Raw genomic sequence first — 22440 nt, 5'->3', positions numbered from 1 at the left:
CTCTTCGCTGGCGGGGATTGTGTTCACGGTCCCTGAGGCCAGAGCTGGGAAATTTCCAGAGAGTGGCATTGGAGCCAGTGTTCTTGTTGGTATTCAAGTACTGAGTGGATGTCTCCTGGGAGGTCATCCCAGCATGTGTTGGGGGGGTGGGGTGGGTGATTTTGCCAAGGCCCTCTGTCTCTGGTGCTCTGACTCAGTGGGGGTTTCTGTATTGACCTTGTGATGACTCAGGCAGAAGTTGTCAGATCGAGGCCCATGGGGAATTTGTCCCTGACTGGGTCTTGTGGCGTTCCACCAGCTGGTTTGAGGGCAAAGAGGTGGTTATAGATGGATGTGCAATTCTACATATGTGGAATCAGAGCTGCTGTCCACTGGCTGCCTGCTGCATGCCAGGCGTGGTGCTAAGCGTTTACGCCCATTCTCATGTTACTTGGCATAATAACCCATTGAAATAGAGCCTTCTTTTGGCTGAGAAGGAAGCTGAGGCTCATTGGCCAGGTAAAGGCAGGTCTTAAAGCCGCTAGTCCTGAGCACGTGGTGGGCACTCGTAAGGATGTGTTGGGTGAATGTTGACTCAGAGTGCCAGAGCAAGAGTCAAACGCAGGAGAGAGAAGTTCCATGTGTACACTAGGGGAGAGTATGTAGATCGCTCCCATCACAGAGCAGATATGAGAGGAAAACCATTGTGTATGCGTCTCCTGTGGCTGCTGTAACAAATTATTGCGCGTGTAGTGGCTTAAAAAATACACACATTTATTCTCTTGGAGTTCTGGAGGTCAGAAGTCCATAAATGTGTCCACAAGGCTGCGTTCTTTCTAGAAGATCTAGGGGAGAATTCATTTCCTCTCCTCTTCCAATTTCTAGAGGCCACCTGCATTCCTTGGCTTCTGGTCTTCAAGGCCAGCCATGCAGCATCTTCCAGTCTCTCTGTCTGTCTCTCTACTCCATCATCACAGTGCCCTCTGTCTGACTCTCACTCTCCCGCCTCCCTCTTATTAGGACTTTGCGATTACATTGGGCCCACCTGGATACTCCAGGCTAAGCTCAAGATACTCAATCACATGGGCAAAGTCCCTTTTGCCATGTAAGGCAACATATCCACGGGTTCAGGGGACTAGGAAGTGGGCATCTTTGGGGGCTCATTATTCAGTGTGCCTCGCACTGTGAGAAGGATCTTAGAGCAATAACAGGGTCCACTTTTGGATGCCTGCCTTGGGCCAAGCATCCGTTTATGTGTGTTATCATTTAATCTTCATGGCAACCTTCCAAAGTGGGGAAACTGAGGCTCAGACTACTGGGGGCCTGCATGCAATAAAGGGCAAAATGGGAAGAGACTCTGGCATTTCAGGCTTCTGAGCCTAGAGTGCTGCACCCCGTCTCCCCACACGAGAGCAGCGTGTGAGCAAGCCCCTTGCACAGGTTCAGTGATTCGAAGAAGGGAGGGGCCGTATCCACGTAGCGGGTGTGTGTTGCTGAGAGGGTTTGTAGCCTCGCTTTAGCTCACTGGTCATGGGAAACGCAGGCCTCCTCGTGGAGCCCATTGGCTCCCAGACTGACCTGTCTGTAATGCTTACTCCTCAGGCCGCCTGGGTCCAGCATTCCCCATCAGTACTCATTGTGGACAGTCCTTTTCCACAGTGGTGCTCTGTTTACTTCTGTAACCAAAAAATGTATACGTTTAAAATATTTATAGAATTAAACATTAAAACCATAATTGTGTATCTAAGGGAAAAAATGGTGTGGCTGGCCCATGATTAAAAGTACTTGGAGAACCCGTCTTCTCTGCTCCTGCCTCTCACGGTACTTTTTCCATTCCTTCCTTCGCTCTGTTTCTCTCTGTTTTTTGCTTTTTAAAGAGAGAGCCAGTGGGGAGCTGCTTTTCTTTTTGTGCAGAATGAGTCTCCATGCTTCCGTCCCATCCAGCCTTTGCTGTGCTTGCTAGGCTGAGCCTGGCAGAAGGGCTGGTGATACCATGTTTTTCCCTGAGCTGTTGTCAGTGCCGTTTGCCCCAGTGGAGAAGGCACATCTGCCTGAGCAGGCAGCTGTCCACGTACCAGCCGCACCCTGCTTGCAAGCCATGGATGTCTGGGGCCCGGGTGGGGCCGGGCCGTTCCTTCCAGGCAGCAGCAGCTTCATTAAGGCTGGTCTCCCTCTTGCTGGCCAAAAGGAATGTCAAAGCCAGATCTTCATCTTATAATGTATGCGAAAGTCACTCCTTAAAAAAAGGTAAACTTGGATCCCTTGAATGTGGAAACACAATATAGGTAAGTACCCCCTCTCTTTCCTGTCTTGCATTGTAAAGATATAGGGAAAGAAATGACTCACTAACTGAAAATTATTTTGATTCCTTTCTAGGTGCGTTTGGTGGTGGTTTTGTGACCACTGAATATTAAGTGCTGATCTTTGGAAAATGCGTTAGACACTAGTTTTTAAAATTAATTTTGTTTGGGTGTCCCGTGATTCTTTTAAGTCCAAAGATTATTTAGATTCTGGCTTCCCTGAGCTTCAGTTTCTTCATTTGTCAAGTGGGGATGACAACAACCCTCTGGTAGCATTTTTATCAGGATGAAGTATGCTGATGTATTTAGATGATTAGAACAGTGCCAGGCAAGTAGGAAATCTTACATGTCTTATTATTCCTGGTAAAATATTTTAAATATGATGTCCATGTGTCCTGTAGCTCTGCGTCCTCCAATATGGTAGCCACTAGCCACATGGGACTATTTACATTTAAATGAGAAATTCAATTCCTTCATCACATTAGCCACATTTCTAGTGTCCTATGGCCACCTCTTGCTGGTGGCTGCCATGTTGGGCCATGCAGATAAGGAACATTTCCATCCCTGCAGAGTTCTGTTGGCCAGTGCTGGTCTGGCTAAGGTTAAACTACTAGCCACCTGTACTTCCTTTGTATATAAACCAATTTCCTGGGCCTGTTTCCACTATTGATTTTACTTGGAAAACTCTTTTGTGTTATAGGAAAACTGTGAATCTTTGTTTTAAAGACAGCTCTTCTGGAAGACAGAAAGATGCGTTGGCTTAAAGGAAAGAGGCCAGCAGGGCCCTGTGGTGGAGTCAGTGCTCAGTAAGGGGAAAGTGAGCCCCGCAACCCCATCCTGGAACTCCAGAGGTCCACCGTCTGCTCTCTGCCCTGACACGGGTGTGGGCTCGGCCTCTGTTTGGGTCTGAACCTCATTGCACTTTACTTCACAATGTCAGTGAAAGGGCATTAACCGCAGAGCAGCTCCGAGGATGGTCAAGGGTGAGGGAGAAGGCATGCCGAGCCCTCGGACACGACTCTGCTTTCCCTGTGGGACTAGTTTCTGTGCCATCCTCTCCCTGTCTCCTGGCCCTTCACAGCCACCCACCCCTCAGTGTGTGCTGCGAGACTCAACTTCTTACAGTCACGGAATTCCAGGAATGGCATTCAGGACATTGGGTCCCCTTTGGCTTAGCAGCACCAGGCGTGCCTCCCGTCGGCTCTGTCCTGGAGCTGCTGTGCCGGCCGTGGCCTGCAGGCCCCCTGCAGGAGTCTGAGCACCATCAGCGCTTCTTGCGTGGCCTTGTGAACCCAGGGTCTGGATCCCGTTCGCTGCGGGCCAGGCTACCGCTCCTGGTGGTTGGGGTGATGTCCTGTCAGCCAGGTTCCAGCACTAGCCTGCGCCAGCCGGAGCTCCCCGGTCCTCAGGACTTCCCGCATCTAACCCCTTTTGCACCATTCCCCCCACAAGCCCCGCCACCCCTGCACAGGCTGCTGTGTTCCCTCCCTGGTGCCTCCTGCCCCTTTCTCTGCACCTGGCCTTCGGGTCCAGCTCAGATCTCATCTCTCTGGGGAACCAGCGACTTCCATCCCCATCACCTCAGCCAGAGTCACCTCTCAGTCTTTGACAGGCTGCCACTGTTGCCTCTTCAGAGCCCTCCACGGTCCCACCTGTTGTGCTGTTGTGTGTGTGTCACCTTGTTCACTTCAGCCGTCTAGTGAGGACCTACTGTGTGCATGCTAGAGGCCAAGGCCACAAAAATGCACAAGACCAAAACCTGGCCCTGCGGGGGCTCCTGGGGCATCGGGGGTGGGGCGGTGGGCAAACCCTCTGCCTGACACTCCTTTTGGAACGTGAATAGATCCCTGGGAGAAAATAAGAAACAGCTATGGCTGCTGCCAGGCTTTTGCTTTCCCCTCCTCCCCGTCTTTAAAGTGGCCTTGCACACATTTACTTAAACAGTATTTATTTTTTTAAAAAGGGACTTGTCTTCATTGAGTCTTCCCCGAACATTCAACTTAACTTTCATAGGAAAAAATCCTCTTACTTAAATTCCTATTTAACCAATTTGTGTAATGTTTAATCAAATGATGTAATTACAGTTACTCTTATTAAAACTCCCATTTAATCGATTTGTGCAATATTTAATTAAGTGATGTAATTACAGTTATAAGTACAGTGGGTATAAGAAAGTTGGAAAGCAACACAGTGGGCTCGTGAGGACCACATTCTCAACTGGTGGGTACAGAAGGGTGTGGCGAGCCCAGCCACTGCCCCTTGGCATGGGTGGGCTTGGCCAGGTACGTTTTAGGAGGAAAAGACGGCCCCAGTTAATCTGGAGAGTCAGCTTGAGGTGGTTGGTCCAGAGAGCTGTTACCATATGGAATATGCACTTCTAAAGTCCAAATTCTTCCCTCGTCCCCACCATTGGGACCGGCCAGTGCAGAGGCTGGAGGCCCCGTGTGTCCACACGGCTGAAGCTGTCTCCAGGGAGGATTGTCTGGCTGGCTGGCAGGCATTCTGTGCAGCCTTCCCTCGCTCCTGGCACCACCCCTCTGTTTAGCCCGATGCTTCCTGTGTTGGCCAGGAGCCCTCTGGCTTCACCAGGCCCTGACTGTTGGCTTCTCAAGATAGGGCCTGGGTGTCTTGGGGTCCTCCCCCGCCTTTAGCACACAGAGCCAGGCCTGGCCTCCGGGTCTAAGGTCTGCAGGGATGTCACCTCGATGTTGCCGTCTGCTTAGTAGCACTCAGTCCAAGCTGGGTGTTAAGACTGTGTGTAAATACATTCTGAAACTCAAAGAATTTGGGGCTGGATGGACTCTTTCAGGTTCTTCTTAAATGTGACTGATGCATTTATCATTTGGATAATCATGCTAAGAACACGTATTAAATCTCTATCCCCTGCACCAGGCGTTAAAATCTTCTGAACAGAAAAGCCAAATGTCCCCTTACCTTATTGGGAAGACGTAAATGGATTGATTTGATTGCACGTGGTTTTTTTTGCTAACAGACTGTTTAATCAAATGTAATTAGTTGGCGTGCATTATTTGATAAATTCCAGCCACCCATAAAGAGCCCTGTATGACAGTGTGGTTTCTTGTTCTAATAGCAGTGATCATGACACCTTTAAATCTCTTTAAATACTTCCCTGTGTCCATCCATAGGTGAATGGATAAAGATGTGGTGGATGTGGTATATATATATATAATGGAATATTACTCAGCCATAAAAAAGAATGAAACCTTGCCATTTCTGACAACATGGATGGACCTAGAGGGTATTATGCTAAGTGAAATAAGTCAGACAGAGAAAGACAAATACCGTATGATTTCACGTGTATGTGGGATCTGAAAAACAAAACAAATGAACAAATAAGACTAAACAGAAACAGACTCATAGATACAGGAAACAAACTAGTGGATGCCAGGTGGGGGGGGAGCAGGCGAGATAGGTGAAGGGGCTGAGGGGGTACAAACTTCCAGTTATAAAGTAAGTAAGTTGTGGGGACGTAATGTACAGCATAGGGAATATAGTCAACAATATTGTAATAACTTTGGATGGCGACAGATGGTAACTACACTTGCCATGGTGATTATTTTGTAATTTATATAAATATTGAATCATCTGATGTACATCCAAAACTAATAGGATATTGTATGTCAATTGTACTTCAATAAAAACAAAAACAAGCCCCCCCAAACCACTTCCCACCGCTGAAGTCTTTGGTTTCCTTGGTTTGGAAGTTCTCATCAGGCTATGGGGAAAGTGAAGAGTCATCCTTCTTGGTCACTTTGGTGCGGCCGTTTCCGAATAGCGTGTATATGTGACCCTTACAGGGAAGGTCTTTTGCTCTCTAGAGAGGCTGTATCAAGAGCCAAAGTGGCCAAGTCAACCAGGAGGGAAGGAACACCACGAAGAAAAGAAAATCAAACAAGAGCAAATGACTCATTTTGAATTTTCTGGGATCCTTAGTTTAGAATCTAAACTTTCCGTGAGTGACTAAGAGGACAAGGAGATTGTTGGATTCAGTGTGGTTTTTTCCAACCGCTCGATCATTTATAATTTGTGGCATGGGGTAATTGAGTGCTTCCTAAATTGGTGTTACACGCAATGGTTGTTGATTATGTTTGTATTTTAACGTGTATTAGAAAGAAATCAGAAGCGTCAGTTCAGAGGAACTGTTACTTAGGATAAATCTAAAATGTAGAAGAGTTTAAATGGATTGAAAGAGAGTGAGTGATAGGATAGGTGGTACTTAAGTGTGGCAAAAGTCGTGAAGGTGGGACATGATGCTGGAGATTTGGGATGCAGATCTAAGGAAACATAATTAAGGCTGAACCTTTTAAGATCCAATTTGATTATAAGCTATTGAAGAAAATATCAGTGAACGTCCACCTTGTCCTGAAGCTCTGTCCTCCCCTGTCACTTCTCTGATGTGTCCCATGTGCCGTGCACTGGCAGCCCAGGTGTTGGACGTGGTGATGCACACACAGGCTTGGTCCACGCTTCGGCTCTGTTCCTATAACCTGGGAGAAAGAGCTGCCTTAGGGAGAAGCATCAATGCACAGGTTTGTGTATTTAAAATGATACATGTTTTCTTTTTTGCAAGGCTTCTTTTCAGCTTTTTCTTTTCACGTGTAGTTTCATCTTGACTGTCTTCTGTTTCTCGTGTCCTTTTTCTTTCTGTAAAGTAAAAGTGCCTCTTCCCTGAGATTGGGGAGGGAGGTCTGTCTTTTTTGAATGATCTCCTCTTGAGGTCAGAGAAAGCAATCTCTTCTTTCTGTTCTTTTTTCTCTTCTTGCGGGGAGGAGGATTGGCCCTGAGCTAACGTCTGTGCCAGTCTTCCTCTATTTTTTTACGTGGGATGCTGCCACAGCATGGCTTGATGAGTGGTGCTAGGTCCGCACTCGGGAGCTGAACTTGCAAACCCCAGGCCATGGAAACGATGTGTGTGAGCTTAACCACTATGCCACTGGGCCCTCCCTTCTGTTCTCTTTTCAAAAGAGAAGATGATGTGGAAGACCAGCATTTTTTATGAGGCAAGCTGTACCCTCACAGGGCTTCTCGGGTGCTTTTCTTTGTCCTGGAGCTCCAAACTTCCTTGGGTGTTCCTGCCCCGCCTGCAATAATCCCGTAATGGCAGAGACCAGAGTGGGTGGTGCACCTCTCCCCAGAGCCTTATGACAGGGGTTATCTGGCGCCCACCAGGGCTCCCAGGACCCAGACGCCCTGCTCTTGGCTTCGGCTGTGGCTCTCACTGATGGATGATGCTGCCAGCCACACCCCAGTTCAGGGGAGGCCGCTGGGGAGGGACTAGGGGGGTGGTCAAGCAGGCACAGTCCTGGGGACCAAGCCGGGATCCAGAAGAGGTGGCCCTAGAGAATGTGCGTGTGGGCTGCTGGGCCAGGTTTGCCCCTGGCAGTGAGCCGTGGCTGGGAAGATGTTTAGAAAGGGCTCTGCCCGTACTCCCGGCAGGGTTGCATGCCACCGTGGTGTTGATGAGTGTTTAGAGGCAAAATGGTTTAGGAGGAGGATTATATAAAGTGAAACAGGTGGAAAACCTGTGAAAGGCTGGCAAAGTAGGACAAGGGTAAGGAGGCCACAGTATTTGTGGTTCCTGCCGTGTGCTGTTTGGAGGGCTGGTGGCCCACTGCTGATCGCCTCGCCTGCAGGATCTGAGGCATGTGGTTAGCCGTGGAAAAGTGACAGAGTGACACCCACCCCCCGGACCTCTCTGTGGTGAGTGGCACATCTGTGCAGAGGAAAGGGGCATGCAGGGTCACTTAATTTACTTGTGGGCCCTTCCATCTAAAAGAATGTTGTGTTTTAAAGCATGGCAGCTGGTATAGCCCTTCTTTGTGGGCAAGGCTGTGGGAAGAGTGGCAGATTCTAACTGGTGTCTGGGGTGGGGGGCAGCCTTGTGGGACTGAGCCCTTAACCTGTGGGGTCTGACCCTACTTCTGGGTAGTGAGCGTCAGAATTCAGGTGATACTTGGACACCAAGTTGGTGTTCAAGGAGCTGGAGAATTGGTTGTGGGAGTGGAGGCAACCCACACGTTTGGCATCAGAACTGTTGTGTGGATGGAAAACGTCCTCATTAGCGGTACCCAAAGTCCTAGAGCAGAAAGAGCCAGGGACTCAGAGTCAGGACGTTGCATTGCTGCCTTGGTCTGACCGTCCGGTCCTGTAAAACTCTCCTGTTGGAGCCACAGCAGCCTGGCAGTGCCTAACCCCCTCGTTTGACAGGTTGAGAGATTGGCCCACAGCAGCTGAATGACTTGTCCAGGCCACACAGCCCCTTGTTCCTAGCCGGCTCTAACAGACCTGCTGGTTCGAGTGCTGTCTTCACAGTGGCAGCATGCTTGCTCCCCTGCGCGCGTAAACATCACATAGAGGAGGAAACACACAGGAGATTAACATCAAGGTCCAATGGTATTTACGTAGCAGTTTGAATTTTAGAAGGTTTTAAATACATTTTATCTGTGTGTGCATTTATCATTTCATAGTGTCATGTAAATGAAGTGATCTTCCTGTCCATTCTTTGACATTTTGACAAATCCCAGAGAACCCAGTTTATGTGGATCTGTCCTCCTTTCTAGGTTTGGGAATGCCGTTTGGAGTTCTGCATCTTAGGTGACCGTCCCCTTTTCCTGTTGGTACACCAGGGGTGTTCTCTCAAGCATCATAGCTGAAGCCACATCATTTTCCTTCTTGATTTCCAGTCTTTTAAAACAATGTTCCCTGAAAAGAGTTTTTGCTTTTAATGTACTAAAAAAAAAAACCCAGAAAGACCGAGCGAGCACTTTTCCCTTGCATTTCAGTCTTTATGCCATTCCCGTAAAAATACAAGTGGGCGTTTCATTGCACCGACATGCCTTGCTTGGCAGTGGGCATTACCAGTGTGGAGACGTATTATGCAGTTAATTTCCGTGACACAAGGTTCTCACCTACACTCTTTCTGCTCCCCCAGCCCCCAATTATTGATGGAGGTGCTTTAAGTTTTGGGGTTTGTGCTACAGAAAGATTCACAGACCCTCACTCACACAGCAGCTTGCAGACAATTCCAGGGGCTTCGAAGACCCTCTGAAAGCCCCCTCTGTGGACCCCCTGAGTCAAGACCCTTGACCCGCTGTGTCTTGCATCTGCTTGGCCATGGAGACTCAAGGTGATGGAGGACAAGGCTGCCTTCCAGCATCCCCATCTGCTAGGAGGGTGTGTCTTACACCCTAAGGGTCAACTGTGGTCAGTGTGCACTAGAGATAGAATTTCCAAGAGAGCGCCCAGGGAAACAGGCACAGACGGGCAAGGCTGCGTTGTGGGGGATGCCTAGGCTCAGCCAGCTGTAGGCAGAGGGACCTGCGGGTCAAAAGATGGGAGTGGCAGAGGTGGGGCCAGTTGGCCTCAGTGAGGGAACAGCGTTTGAGAAATGGATGTGAACGTTTGGATGGCCCGTTTCCCAGCACTTAGCTGCAGCTTTGAAGCCCTGACCCCCCCATATAATGGCATTAGGAGCTGGGGCCTTTGGATGGTGATCAGGTTTAGATGAGGCCGTTGAGGGTAGGGCCCCCTGATGGGATTAGTGCCCTTGTAAGAAGGAGACCCCAGAGAGATCTCTCACTTTCTCCATCATGTGAGGACACAGCATGAAGTCATCCATCCCCAAACCAGGAAGTGGCTCTCACCAGGAGCCAAATTGGCCAGCACCTTGACCGAGGACTTCCCAGCCTCAAGGATGGTGAGACAGACGTGTCTGTCGTTTAAGCCCCCCAGACTGTGGTGTGTTGTTACAGCAGCCCGAGCTGACTGAGACACATCCCACCAGGAAATACTGAGTTTTTCCTGTGTGCAGCGGCATCCCGAGAGCCTGACATAGGGCTGGGGGGTGGGTATGGGGGGTGAGGCACAGTCCTGTGTCTAGGAGCGCGTGTGTAGGCACAGCGACTTGAAACGTTCGGGCAATGAGCTTGCTGCCCAGGAGTTGAGCAGGAAGCTGCCTTGGGAAGTTGGCATCAGGCGCTTCAGCTTCTGGCAAGAATGAAACATCTGGTCACCAGTGGGCAGAGCACCCGACTTGGCGTCCAGAGGCTGGCGTCACGGTGCTGCTGACACTCAGTAGATTGCTTGACATTGGGCCTCAGGTTCCCTGCGGGGTTCTGTTCATCTCTGTGCCTTGAGTCTCTGTCCAGTCTGTCAATCACTGTATTCATTTCATTCTCCAGTCTTTCTTCTTAAACTGTTTAGGGGCTGGGAGGTAGGACCCTGAGTCAGTGTGAGTTAATGCACCTGTTATTTTTGTGTGTGTTGTAGTCCACACGGCCTTCTGCGTGCACTGAGGTTTGTGAGCATGATCTATTCTAGTCTTGGAGGCAGACAGTGCTCGGTGAATGTTTACTCTCTGCGTGACCTGGAAGCATTACCTCATTTTAATGAGTTGGCTTGGCATCCGGTTTTGAGAACTTTGCTGCGTGTATCCTAGTGATGTTTACCAACAGTCACTCTGTGTGTTGAAGGCTGCTGGAACCTCAGAGGCCACCAAGGGCAGGTGCAAGTACCACAGGCGGAGGACCGAGGAGAGGAATGCTGGGACTGGAGGGCCCCTCCCAGGAGGGAGGGATGCTGCAGGGAGCATCATGGGCTGCGGCCTCTCAGGACCTTCAAGGGTCCTTGCAGGCCCTCTTGCAATGAGTGAGTCTGCCTGGGCTGAGGGTCCAGCCATTTCAGTCTCTCCTGGATGATACCCACCGGCCGCGCACACTGCAGGGCTCCCCGTGGGGCTGGCTGAGCTGTCCTGGGGTCTTTCCCTCTAGTTGTGTCCTGCTTCCTCCCCTCCTTCCACGGATCTCCATCTCCTGTTGACACCCTGCATGCCAGACTCCACCTCTGCTTCTTCCCCAGGGGAAGAATTAATGTTGCCGTGAAACCTGGGATTTTCTTGAGGTCCCTTAGCACCTCTGTCCCGGGGAAGTAGAATGTGAGCCACACCAGCCCTTTAAAATTCTCTAGTAGCCACACAAGAAAGTAAAAAGAAACAGTGAAATTAATTTAACTAATGCATTCTGTTTCATCTAGCATATCCACAGTATTTTTCTTCCCATCTGCAATGATAGGGAATTTATTAGGAAGGTATGTTACGTGCTTTTTCGGTCCTAAGCCTGTGGGTTGCGATGCTTCACTCCCGGCAGATCTCAGTTCAGCCCAGCTCCGTTGCAAGTGCCAGGTAGCCACCTGTGGCTGGCGGCCTCCTCACGGGCCAGCGCGGCCGCGGAGTTTTGATTTAATCCCGCTGTCTTGACCCTCTGCCCAGAACCTTTGGCAGAACAGATGCTGCCTCTGCTAGGTGCTTGCCTGGAACGGAGTCCACTGTTTATTTGGAAGTCATCTGAAGCCCTCATGTCTCTTGGGGGGGGTCAGTGGTGGCCCAGAGTCCTTGCCGCCCAGAGCGTGACAGCGGGGAGGCAGGTGATTTGCTGCCCCTCACCCCCTTGCCCGGTTATTTCTGTGTGGCCAGTTAACTCCGAGCATTCTGAGCGTCCGCCGAGTGGGGGGAGTGTGTGTCGTCACCCCGCGATGGCTTGGCTCATTGAGCCGTAAACAAAAAGTGCATTCAGCCCTGACGGTCTGCTCCCGCCTCCAGGAGGGAGAGTAGGTTGGCTATTTCTGAAATGTAATCCTTCTTTCAGTGCTGCACAAAAGTCGCATTTCTGTGGGCTTGGGACCTGATAGATTGCCTTTGTCCCCATTGAAAAAAACAAAACCCGGGCCTGGTCCGAACGAACGGGGCTGTTGGAGGAGGGCTCCTGTTGCTGAGAAGGGGGCAGCATTCGCGGGGTAGGGGGGTGGGCTGGCCTGCACCTGAGGCCGTCCCAGGTGCCTGCTGCAGTGCTGGCTGCAGGCAGGACTGCCCCTCATGGGAGACAGGTCACCGTGTTGTCTGGACTGGGGCTCCGAGGGCCCGAGCAGGAGTTGCTCTGCCAGGACGCCCAGGCCCTGCGACCCACTGGGTGCCACCTCCGCTTCCCGTCCTGTAACCCGGAACGGCAGTGCCCGCTCTCCTTTACAGCTCCTGAGCCTCTTAAAAGAAGTCAGGGACATGACTGAGACCTTTAGATGGATAGTGAGCACGCAACTTGTGAATGGACTCAATGCCACTGAATTCTACACTTAAAAATGGTTAGAATGGTAAATTTCATGTTATGTAGATTTTTACTGCAATTAAAAAAAATTATAGTATGCTCTTTAAACAAATATTTGTGTTAAAGCCCAATAGATTTTCAGTGTTTGGGGTCAAAATTATATATCGATAATAGATTTATATCCATCTATATCTATCTTATAGGTTATTCAAATTACCAATCTGTATCTATCTGGATATATAGATATAGATATATAATTTTCTGTTTCCTTTCTTTCAATGGTCAAAGTCTTAGATGAGTTAAGGCTTTTATTAGTACTGGCTGAAGTGAAAAGGTACCCGGTTTAATAACCTTGGAAAGAAGATCAGGAAACAGAATTGTCCTCGTGAGATAGCCCGCCTCATCTCTTGTCACAGTGGCGCGCTTATTTTCGCGGCTTGTTTACCGTAATAGAACTTGTGTGCAAGGCGCGCTGTGTCATTCTGCCCAGTGCGGGCTTCAGGAATGAAAGCTTTCTTCTGTTCCCATCGGCTGGCAAGCCTGGCTCCGTGTTCCTCCTTGTGGGAAGCATCCTGGAAGCCCCTGAAAGCCTTCCTGGGATGTCAGACAAGGAGCGTTTTGGGGCAGTCAGCTCCCTCTACTGAAGTAGCCTCTGTCAATACCAGATGATGCTTTTGCTTATTGGTTAATCCTTCCCAGTAGATGACCTTTCCTTGTCCCCTTCCCTCCATGCTCTAGGGTCACAGACCTTTGCCTTTTAAAAGCTCTCTTCCTTGGGCACACTAGTTTTCTTGGGGCTCAGCACAGCTTACGTTAGGCTCCCCGTGGATGGAGTGGCCCTTTTTTTCCCTTTTGGGTGAGGAAGATTTGCCTTGAGCTAACATCCGTTGGCACTTCTCCTCTTTTTTGTTTGTTTGTTTGAGGAAGATTAGCCCTGAGCTGACGTCTGTGCCCATCTTCCACCAGTTTTGGTGTGTAGGATGCCCCCACAGTGTGGCTGGTGAGTGGAGTAGGTCCATGCCCGAGACCTGAACCCGTGAACCCAGGCCGCCGAAGTGGAGTGCAGGGAACCACTCGTCCATGGGGCTGGCCCCCAAAGTGGCCCTTTTTTGTTGCCATTATTTAAAAAAAATTATTGAGGTGAAATTCCCATAACATAAAATTAACTATTTTAAGGCAAACGCTTCAGTGGCATTTAGTACATTCACAATATCGTGCAACCACCACCTCTGTCTGGTTCCAGAGCTTTTCGTGGCCACCGTACCCATCAGCAGTCGCTCCCCATTCTCCTCTCCCTCCAGCTCTTGGCAACCACCAATCTGCTTCCTGTGTCTGTGGATTTACCTATTCTGGACGTTTCATAGAAATGGAATCCTACAACGTGTGGACTTTTGTGTCTGCCTTCTTTCACATAGTGTCACGTTTTTGAGGTTCATCTATGTTGTAGCATGTGTCAATACTTTGTTCCTTTTCATGGCTGAGTAATATTCCATTGCAGGGCGATACTACCCTTTGTCCACTCCTCTGTCGTCAGGCATTTGGGTTGTCTCCACCTTCAGCTGTTGTGTATGGTGCTTCTCCATGGACATGTGTGTATATGTATTTGCCTGAGTCACCTGTTGTCAGTTATTTTGGGGTATGTCCTTGTCTCCACCTTCGGCTGTTGTGTATGGTGCTTCTCCATGGACATGTGTGTATATGTATTTGCCCGAGTCACCTGTTGTCGTTATTTTGGGGTATGTCCTTAGGAACTGAATTGTTGGGTCATATGGTAATCCTACATTTAACTTTTTGAGGAACCGCCAAACTCTTTTCCTCTTTGTTTTTTGTAAATTAATGGGGAGAATAAAGAAATGCTGGCTGCTTACCAGCTGTAGCGTGATCTGTGTCCTTGTATTTTTTCATCGCAGTGACAAAGGCTTCGTGGTGCTGCTGGACAGAGATGGTGGTTGGGCAGGGCCTGCTCTCCCGCCCTCTGGGTACCTTCTTGACGCAGCGTCAGATGAATCCCAGAGTGCTTTCCCTCTTAGAGTGAACGCCCCTGCTTTTTAAGAGGAGGTCCTTGTGTGCCCGTGTTCATGGGCATCCTCAATGCAGGACTCGTTTGGCTGAGTTATTCGTCCAGGGTTTTATTAATTGATGAGAACTTTTTGTGTTTACTTCTCTTTGGCTTCTTCGGTCTCTAAGATCTTGACAGTGGTCCTTCGGTCATAGCCAACAGCGGAAATGGTGAATAAAACCAGACAGTTCAACTATAGGGTGGAAGGAAAAATATCCAGAGAGAGCCTTCGGATCAGCCGCCATGTGAGAGGAGATTATCTCTGAGCACTGGGCCTTTGCTCTAGAGCTCCTAGAATCCCGTGCCCCGCTGCTGTTATGGTGCATAACAAGTGCTGACTGCTGTGTTTGCGGTAGTGCCGTTATCTGATCCTCGTGATAACCCGGTGGGGTGCGGAGGGAGGGTTTCTTCTCGTGAGGCCGATGCTCACAGAGATTGGGGCCCTGAGGAATGTGATTTGTGCAATGCGGTTGTCTGAATAGCACGCAGGAAGGTTTTGTTGTTCAGTGTTCACCTGGGACATCTTTCAGGCCTAGGTGTGGGGGTCCTTCAAGAACCAGCCTTCAGTACGTGAAATGCTTGTCTCCCATCCAGGGAGGACATTATTGTAGCAGGAAGCAGCCGATCGTGGTGGACGTGATGCTGGGAAGAAGCTCGAGGTGATGCCAGGGCGCGTGTCAGCCCTGTAGGAGAAGAGACACTTGGTCCCCAGATGTGGGCTCTGGAGCTCCTGGTTGTAGTTTCAACCCGTGCTGGTCCCAACTGGAGCCTGACCTTTAGCAGATCAGTGAGTGTGCTGCACTTTCCACTCTGCTGGGTGGCGCTGCTCTCCGAGGCTGTGTGGCAGTGAGCGGTGCCTTGGGTGCCCAGAGGTGGGATTGCTACGGGGTCTCCTTGTGCTGGACGGGCCCACACGGTGTAGAATTGTCTTGCCCCGAATGACAATGGTGGCCCATTGAGCAATGCGAGGAGTTGCCTTAGACATCACGGCAGCTCGTTGCACTGACAAAGTCCTCTGTGGTCGGGTCCTGGGCTCGTGTGTGTAATTGTGTGGTCAGGTTTCGGTTGGCAACGTTGCGATTAAAGGACGCCAAAATTTGGGCTTCTCAAATAGAAGAGAAGGATCTTTTTAGAAGGATGTATAAATGTATAAATGTAAATCTGATTTATGACAAAAGCATAGGGTGTGTTTCAAGGATTTTGCTGCTGGGGTGATGGCCTGATGGAGCCCCGAGTAAGTCAGAAAGAGGTCACTGGTCGTCCTTAGCCCGTCTCACCCATCACTGTTCATGAGGATTTGGGCTCCTTCCTCCAGCTTCCCAGGAATCACAGCATTCTGTTCTGGGTCCTGAATTTGCTTTCACACATTAAGCAGCAGCTTTGGCAAGAATTTCAAGAAGCTTTTTGATGCAATGTGTTTCTGGATTTGGGGGAAACATTTCAAAGAGCTTTCCACTCATTTAAAATTGTTGGTAGAATTTGGCTCTGAACCTGCCAGGTGCCCCTGTGTTTTAAAGTTAAAATAACTCCCTAGGAAACTGGCCATCTCCAGACTCACTTGTGCATTTTCCAGAATAATCGTCGTTTCTCCTTGACTCGTGGAGGTGAAAGGCCAAAGCCAGGGGCCCTGAGGCATCTCCGAGGGGGCTGGCCCAGCCTGGGGCCTCAGACGCTTATCCTGAGCCTCGTAATTAGAAGATCATGGCCGTGGCGATTTTGCCAAAGAAATGCCTTTGGACCCACCTGACTTTATTTCAGGCCGGTTGTTGTCTGCCAGGCAGAGGGCAGAGCAGTGTCATGGTCTGTGAAAGGAGTGAGGTGGCATCAGCAGTACCCTGGAGGCTGGGGGTAATAAGTAGGTTCGGAGGAGAGACTTAGAAAGATCCGCAGAAACGTGAGTCCATTTTGACTAAATATATTTTTCCCTCCCTAAAAACTCGAAGTTAAAAGCAACAGGTACGTTCGAATCTGTTACACACCAGCTTTTCGCCCATTGGCGCCCACCGTTGTCTTAATGTCTGCTGTGGGCTCAGCTCGTCGTTTTGTGCAGATGCCAAAATAAAGCCGATCTCGTTGCTTCTGTTTCACTGGAGGGTATCTTGAGACTGCAAGATGAGCGGTTCAAAATCTGCGACTGTGCTGCAGGGGTCGGTGCAAACCAAAACCGAGCAGAGACACTGGCTAAATTCTAAGGCGACCTGATTGCAGTGGACACTGAGGGGCTGCTAAATTTAGGCAGATTCTGGGGACAGACCAGATGGAAGGAGGTTTAGGAGTTTAGCTAATCAGCGAGTCAAATACAGGCTGGGAGAGGGGTGGCTGAAAAGAAATGCCCCTAGAAAAACAGCAAGTGTAAGGGTTTTGGTCAACTTTAGGCTCAGCGTGAGTCAACACTGTGGTGTGGGTGCACTGGTACACGCACACACGAGTTGGGGTGGGGTGAGCCCTCGGGTCCTCTAGGGCCCTGTTATCTAGAGGAGAGAAGCTCACTGCACTCACCACTGGCCAGACATTTACCTCCGCAGATTCACTTCATGAGCACTCTGCTTGGGCAGCCTGGGGTTTGCAGGTTCGGATCCTGGGCACAGACCTAACACCACTCATCAAGCCACACTGTGTCCCACATATAAAGTAGAGGAAGATTGGCACAGACGTTACCTCAGCGACAATCTTCCTCAAGCAAAAAGAGGAAGATTGGCAACAGATGTTAGCTTGGGGCCAATCTTCTTCACCAAAAAAAAAAAAAAAAAAAAAAGAAGGGCCCCAGCAGGCATCAAGCTGCAGGCTTAGCTGATATGCCCCATGGGTATGACACGGGGAGGGAACAGGGGTGGTGAGACCAAGGGAGAGGCTGTGCCCTGGGGGGATGGTGACCATCCCAAATACTGAGACTCTCCTGTAGGGAAGAATGTGGGGCCAGGTTCTGTGTGACGGCTGGGCCCACAGAGACCATGAGGCGGGCCCTGGATCCACAGGAGAATGGCCTCCAGCAGTCACAGCCACTGGTTTGGGGTGGAGTGAGCCCTCCACGAGTCCCAGCCGAGGCTGGACCAAGAGGATGCTGCACACAGGACCACAGGTCCCAGAGGCCCACCCAGGCTGACATTTCTTGGTGATAATCCGTGTGCCACCCTGAGTCCTGGCTCCACAGCCCTCCTGATCTGTGTGGTCAGTGTGGCTGCGAAGGACCCGCATGTGACATTTTTCTCTCTCCCTGCAGACTATGGTTCTTATATGTGAATAAAACACACCCCTGGGAGAGGTGATAAACTTGCCCCACCAGAGAAAACATGGCTTGGGGACAGATTACGTCCTTTCCATCCCCAGTAGGAAAAGAGGGGACATCGGCGAGCGATGACGCAGATGGCGGTTTTCTCAGGCACGTGTTTCGTTGGAGCATAATTCACATAGTGTGCACAGCTCTTCAGCGTGCAGCTGGAAGAATTCCCACGAAGTGAACTCACATGTGTAGCTGGCAACCGGATCTAGAGAATTAACTAGGATGGCGGTTTTAGTCCTGTGAAAACAGACACATTTACTGTTTAGCTCGGTCCGTAGTTCTTGTGCAGTTTAAGGAGGAAAGACTCACGAAATCCCTATTTGAACAGAGGAGTTATGGCTTGAATTGAATGAGTTTTGAACTGTTTGTATGGAGAAGGTCTAACCCAAATGTCAACATGGTGGTAATAATAGAAGCACTTTTATTTCACTTGTTAACTGAGCAAACGCCTCTTATCTGCTCATGTGCAGAACATTCTACTAGGGAACAGAGAATGGTAATAGAGGGAGAGTTTCTGATTAAAGGAGGACTGAGTCGTGTCCTCTTTTTTTTTTTTTTTTTTGTGCTGAGGAAGATTGGCCCTGAGCTGACATCTGTACCATTCTTCCTGTCTTTTGTAGGTGGGACATCGCCACAGCATGGCCACTGACAGATGAGTAGTAGTGTAGGTCCATGCCCGGGAACTGAACCCTGGTTGCCGGAATGGAGCTCACCGATCTTAACCACTAGGCCATGGGGCTGGCCCCCCAAGTCTTGTCTTTTAAAGCAGATGGAGCTACAGACCGCTGAAAAGTAAAAGTAAAGTAGAGATGGTAGCATTCTTTCAGTTCTGCATCTTCCTTGTAATAATCATAGGTGAGGGCTGAGATTTCAAGCTCACGACGTGACTGGTCTTCTAGGAAGGACTGGAAAGGTGTCGTTGCCTTTGTCGCACAGTAACCTTTCACTGACGAGGGTGCTGGAGCCTGGGGGCCAGTGAATGAGTTGGCCCGAGGTCCCTGTGGTGAACACCAGGAAAACCCCTGGTCAGCACCTGCCTCGCCCCCACAGCTTCCCAGGAACTGAAGTCCCGTCGTTTGCTGGTGGGTGTTAGAAACTCTCGTTTTGCTTGGAGGATTTTGTTCTACCTCTGGTTAATGAGGAACGTTTTGGGGAAGGGTAGTTCTCAGAATTTGTGAGGGATGAAATATCTTAGAATGAAGGGAAAACTAGGGTTTCTTCTCCTGCTTCTCTGTGAACAACCCCGCTCCTCCCCATTCTTTCTTTAATGCCAGTCCCAGCCCGGCACCTTCTCAGTCCCTGATGCTGGGATGTACGAACCCCTGTAGAACCCACGACTCGCCACCGCTGACACACCTGCTCATGTCTGGCCCCTGACTCTTAACCCCTCTGCACAGTGAAATCCTGCTCAAAATAAGCATCGGCTTTTAGGAGAGCTGTTTGCGGTCCTCCAGCAGCTGAGTTATTAAAAAGTTATACTGCGTCCAAATTCCATAATTCCTTTGTGGGAAAGTTTCTGGATTTCCTTAAATTTACAGAGTGACACAAGTAGTTATTTTCCTGTTCCTTTTAAATCCGTCTTTGCTGGGAGGTTATCTAGTGTCGATTATAGATCAAGAATGCCGTAGATGTTACTAACTGAAATCTATCAGTAGGCTCTGGGATGCGGCCACACTTCCTTTACAGAGCGCGCTTGGGCTGGTTCATACTGCTGGGACCCTTTACAGAGGCTTCAAGCAGGGGAGGGTCTGGCTTGTTTCCCCAGCGTGTTTCAGAGTCTTCACTGGCCCCTAGTTTGTCAGTGGTGTGGATTTCCTGCTGTTCATGCTGGTGCTCACTGATTTGTTTCCATATTGAAAGGCAGCTGTGTTTCTTTTACCTTGAATGTGTCTGTCTCCTTCCGTTCGGGCTACTGTAACAAAAGTACCAGAGACTGGCTGGCTTAGACAACAATTGGTTTCTCTTGGTTCTGGAAGCTGGAACTCCAAGATCAAGGTGCCGGCAGAGTCCTTCTCGGGTGGGGTCCCGCTTCCTGGTTCACAGACAGCCGTCTTCTCGCTGTGTCCTCATGTGGCCAAAACAGCGAGGGAGTCTCTGGGGCATCCTTTATAGGAGCACTCATCCCATCCATGAGGGCTGCATCCTCACGCCTACGCACTTCCCAAAGGCCTCGCCTCCTCATACCTTGGGGGTTGCCTTGGGTTTTGGGGGGGACACAGACATTCTATCTATAGCAATACCTCTGCCAGATATTCTAAGAGCACTTTTCCAGGAGGCCCCGCAGGCGCCCTTCCCTGGCCCCTCTTGGGTGCAGCCCTCAAGCCCTCGGGAAGGGTGCCGGGCACCCTGATCACTTGAGAGACACCTTTCTTTCACTGGCTGATTTTTGAATTTTCACTCCAACTGGATTTTTCAAATCTAAGTCTTGGTTCTTCACGGGGAAAAGGACCATGCCAGTGGCGGATGCCATGTGCTTTTTGGGAAGGCTGCCTTTATATTTTAAATTATTCTAGAATGAAGGTGCTCGGAGGAAGTGATGGTCATCTTAGCCTTTGTGTTGCTGGGAAGAAGGAGGGTGCAGGTGGGGCACGTCCCAGCGGCGGGTGGCAGAATTTCACAGAGTCCGGAGAAAGAAAGAGGGTAGGAAGGCATTAGGAAATACCTTTTCTCTCACTGTTAGCATCTACCTGAATTTTTCCTTGATGGTAATCTTTTTAAGGTGTGAATTTTAAAAACTAGTTATAATTTTTTTTATTATAAAAACATAAATAAAAAACAACCGTAATCTCTCCATCCCAAGGTATATTTACTAACCTTTTTTTTTTTTTTGAGGAAGATTAGCCCTGAGCTAACATCCACTGTCAATCCTCCTCTTTTTGCTGAGGAAGATTGGCCCTGAGCTAACATCCTTGCCCATCTTGCTCTACTTTATATGTGGGACGCCTGCCACAGCATGGCTTGATAAGCGGTGCGTACGTCGGTACCCGGGATCTAAACTGGCGAACCCCGTGTGGCCGAAGCAGAACATGCATACTTAACCGCTGTACCACCGGGCCATCCCCGATTTTGGTGCACATCCTATGTGCTTTCTCAGATGCCATGTGCTTCCTATGCTTTTGCACATATACTGGTGACAAGGAAGGAGCTTGAGCTCCCTGGCACAAGGCTAGTGGTGGAAAAGCACGAGTGATAAGCTGGGAGAGGAGTGTCAGGAAAGCTGAGTCTGGCCAAGAAGCTAGAAAAGGACCTTACTGTTGTTCCTGGGATAAGAGGCAAAGAAAACGGCAGGCCCCCTGCGTGGGGATCATAGAGCAGCAGCAGAGTGCTCCCCCGTCCCCACACACCCTCCAGGGCTTTTGTGTCCCCTGTGGCTCACAGGGAGGTGATGCTGGAGACAGTGATCAAGCCAGAGGTGGGGCTTCCCCGGGGGTCATCAGCAACGCCCCTCATCGCACGTCAGCCACAGCCTCTCTGTGGAATCTAAAGGTCACAAAACCTGCCCAGTAGGGCACTCCTTTCTGATGCGGTCAGATACATTTTTTAAAATTCCATAAACAGCAATAAAAATGACTCACTGTGATGAAATCGACTTGACAATAATGTGACGTCTTGGTCCTGGGTCTAGAACCCAGCAGTTCTTGGCAGGATGTGTCATAGAGGCTGACGGGCTTGGGTTCTGAGTGTCCGTCGCTCTTCTTAGCGGGGTGTGGTTCCAGAAGAGCAGATGTGCCTCGCTTGCTGTGCCACATATGTTCACCTCAAGTCTGAGAGGGGGATAAATCAAAGTGTCTCTGTTCTCAGGGATCCAGGCCCAGTAGGAGGGAGAGCCGTGTCCAGGGATGGTCAGCGAGTTGGCCAAGACCCGTGCTTGTTATCTCTTTCCTGGAGCAAAGGAGGTGTTTCCTCCACAGCCCATGCAACTGGGAGGTGGCATTTAATCTAGACACCACGCTCTTGAAGGACAAGGAGCCAAACCGTAGCTTATAGAATGAGCATGAGGGTGAAGGGGCTTGAAACCACGTCACAGAGCGAGGGGCTCTTTACTTTGGAGAAGGCCCTGTCTTCCAGTGTTTTTGGAGGGCTGGGCTCCAGAAGAGGCTGGTTCTAGGCTGACAGTCTTGGAATTAGGACTGTGGTGGGTTTGTGGCTTCTGGTGCGGACTCCAGAGGGTTCTCCAGAAAATCTGTCTCAAGGATCCCCTCCCTGTTGGGTGTGATCAGTGATAACCAGCAGGCCCTCCAGTGTATGGGTGTGATGTCCCTGGAGCGATGTTGAACACCAGTAATTCTATCAGAGGTGAGACGAGGGGAGGCATGAGCCTCAGGACCCTTTCTTCACCGTCCAGCCACACGTGGAATGCAGTGAGTCTCGGTTGGGGTCAGTTGAGAAGCCTGAATTTGGCCGAGGTTGTTCAGGGAGGTGATGGCTAGAAAGCCATGTCCTCTCAGAGCTGAAGATACTGGGCAGCCTATTTTTCTGGAGAAGAGAAGACCAGTTGAGAAAGAGAAGATGGAGCGGGTGTGCCTTCTGCACGGCTCCCCAGAACATTGGTATTCCAAGAGGGCACATTTTGACTCAGTATAAGGAGAGGCTGAGTGATGAGCAGATGCATGGGTCTTGGGACTGTGGCAGGGAGGGTGGCCGTGAGGGTCACTGAGTTTCTAGAACAAGCCTTAGGCAACCCCATCCTGCTTCTGGTCGCTCTTC

General features: G+C 49.9%; 1 protein-coding gene and 1 long non-coding RNA gene across 6 annotated transcripts in view; one reads left to right on the top strand and one right to left on the bottom strand.

Moving 5' to 3' along the window:
* AGAP1 (ArfGAP with GTPase domain, ankyrin repeat and PH domain 1) overlaps positions 1 to 22440 on the top strand; it is a 559975-nt gene that overhangs the window by 68700 nt on the left and 468835 nt on the right. The window lies entirely within an intron of this gene.
* The window catches only part of LOC139041030 (uncharacterized), a 28561-nt gene continuing 6421 nt past the window's right edge, over positions 301 to 22440 (bottom strand). The window contains exon 3 of the long non-coding RNA XR_011495491.1: positions 301 to 22209. This is a non-coding gene — a long non-coding RNA (uncharacterized lncRNA). The remainder of the gene's footprint in view (positions 22210 to 22440) is intronic.

The sequence above is a fragment of the Equus asinus genome, chromosome 19 (genome assembly GCF_041296235.1).
Source record: "Equus asinus isolate D_3611 breed Donkey chromosome 19, EquAss-T2T_v2, whole genome shotgun sequence".
In the NCBI taxonomy this organism is placed as follows: Eukaryota; Metazoa; Chordata; class Mammalia; order Perissodactyla; family Equidae; genus Equus; species Equus asinus.
The sequence above is the reverse complement of the archived record's forward strand: the minus strand, read 5'-3'. Positions and strand labels throughout refer to the sequence as shown.